The sequence below is a fragment of the Wasmannia auropunctata genome, unplaced genomic scaffold (genome assembly GCF_000956235.1).
Source record: "Wasmannia auropunctata unplaced genomic scaffold, wasmannia.A_1.0 LD334315.1, whole genome shotgun sequence".
NCBI classification, from domain to species: domain Eukaryota; kingdom Metazoa; phylum Arthropoda; class Insecta; order Hymenoptera; family Formicidae; genus Wasmannia; species Wasmannia auropunctata.
Window position 1 is genome coordinate 9,246 of NW_012028575.1, and position 2,858 is coordinate 12,103.

A 2,858-nucleotide genomic window follows, 5' to 3' on the forward strand; every position below is an offset into this window, starting at 1 on the left:
AGTGAAATTGTTGTGGATCATTTGAATATCGAGCAAGTTTGTTCACTGCATATGAGATGTCTGGTCTTGACACTGTGGCAATGTAATTTAGACAGCCAACTATTTCTCGATAGGGAAAGCGTTTTTCTTCACTCCTTTTTTCATCCTTCTGATCAGTTAATTCAATAGATGAATCCATCGGAGACTTTACAGATTTGCAATCCTCCATTCCAAAACTAATTTTTTGTAATAAAAAAATAAGCAAAATACAAACAAAACAAAATGTGATAAGCCGAACCGCGAATATTTAAATTAAATAAAAATGCGCAGAGCTATATCTAATATTAAGATTCTTAGAAATAATAATATCCAAGATAGCACAAAGTTTAAAATTGACGCATAAGACGTCTTTAAGACGTCTTTTAGACGCTGCTGCAAGAACTATCTAAAGGATATCTAAAAGACGTCTTATACATTATTGATTATAGACTTTGTGTTGTCTGGAATGTAAGATGGATATTTTTAAAACGTCCTAATGTAAATATACTTTATACGTGGAATACGTTTTTAAAACATTCATATTAAGTCCATGGACGTTTGTACTAAATAAAAACGAAATTTGGACGTTCAATGGACATCGTGTGCTATCTGGGACAGACCCCTACGCAAGGTAGAAATATTTATTAAATCTTCGCCTTACTAAATAGATGAGTCTACAATATACTAAAAATAATGGAAACCAAAAAGATTAGACAAACCCCTACGCAAGGTAGAAAGTATGTTGAATTGAATATCTATTAAGTCTTCGCCTTACTAAACAAGTAGAAGCATTAAAGCATATATTTTCTGTTTCTACAATAGATAATATCCATATGATAGGTGGGGAAGGGGCTCCGCCCCTCCCCCCTGCACTCGCCTCCCTGCCTGCACCCATACTATCTACTGAGGGGGGGCTTCGTCCCCCCAACCCCCCATTGATATTATTTTTTTGTTACTTTTTTTTGTTAATAACTTTTTAACAAAGGATGACCGCCGATTAAAACCTTTTGAGGGTCACTCAGGGTCATGACCTTGACAACATTTAACAAGGTCAAGGTCATCGGAGGTGGCTCCCCTATTCTCAATAATTACCTTCAGCGAAGAGGTTACGGTACATGAATGCTCCCGCGACGTCGCCATATCCCGCACTAGATCCGCTGACCGCGCCGCTTATTCCCGCGCGTCGCATACGCGTCCAAATTAGCATTGTCATTTCGCGAACCTTTACAAACGATCTAGTGACAGATAAATATAATATGTACCCATGGAGGTAAGGAATAACAGAAGGGAGTGTAAGACCTTTTTGTTGGTGGAGATTACTATGCCGAATGTGATTGATTGGCCACAGTAATATGGCGTTTTATACAAACTTTATTGGAGTTCGGGATTACTACGCCAAATGTGATTGGTTGGCCACAGTAATATGGCGTTTTGTAATGTTCCCCCATTACGTCTGCTTAGCCGCGGGCTGCGGGGGAATATGCTCCCTCCTGTTATTTCTTACCTCCATGCATGTACCTAATCGTCTTGTCCGTCCGCGAATCTGTATAAGGCGTTCGTCCGAGCGAACATACAGATTATATTTATATAGCGTTATGGTTTAAACTTCGCGAACTTTCATGGTTCTTTTTCATGCTATATGTAACAAAACGCATAGAACAAAACGAATTACATAGAGTCACAATCCACTTTTCTGTCTTTTCTATTCTTTAGTTATCTTTTTTTATATATAATAATTCTAAAATTAGCAATCCGATTCGAGAATTGAGTTAATTGCCATTCGTCCCTCTCCGCACGAATCACGTTGTGAGCTCACGACGAGCTGGTCCGCACTCAAAACGATCGGTTGTTTCACATTTATAAGAATCCCTTTACCTCAGATCTGTATAATTTTTTGCGAAAAATATCACCTCAGCCGGGAATACATTTTTTGCAATAAATTCTTTACAGATCTGGAGAAAAGAGATTTTTATAGATGCTTATTAGCAAAAATATTAAACTGTTTGACAATTAAATTTGTTACCGTGGATTCTGGCCTCATGTAAGAACTGTGTTTCAAAACCGTCAATATATGCGACGCGCAGTTTGTATATGGCTTGATATTGTAACAAAAACAATTATTACAATTTATTACACACCAACATCCGTATTTTTTTGCAATAGCACTGAGCTATTTATGATTATTTATTATACGAGCCTATATTTTTTCAAAAAAAGTTCGAATGTTTTATTTGCATAAAATATTTACACGGTTTACAACTCTGATCACTGAAAGTACAGATACATCAATTCATCTTTGCAACGAAACAAACAATTGAATACTAGTATCTTTGTACATACACAATGTTAATATTACCAAGTTTTTTATACCAATATTCAGCCATTTATTCATTTTCTTAAAATTTACAATAAAAAACCGATTGTTCCTTAAAAGTTTAACATTGCCGATAAAGAATTAAAATACATTACACATTATATATATATTGTGGCGATCGTGGCGCGAGGAGCAGCGCGGCAGCTTCATAAGCTAAAGATCCGGGTTCAAATCCACCCAGAATAATATAACTCTGAAATTGATTTTAATCATTTCGGAAGCGATCGCCGCTTTTCGGAAGGCAATGGCAAACCACTGAGAGTATCTTTGCCAAAGAGAACCTCTTCTTAAAAAATGGCCGTTCGGAACCGGCGTTAAAATCGTAGGTCCCGTATATCTGCGTAAAAGTGTAAATAGCGCACATCGCAGAAATACGAGAAGAGGTCACTACGCTCTGACAAGAGTAGTAGGAGTATTGATTGATTGACATATTATAAATATTATTATGTATATTTTTTAATCAGAA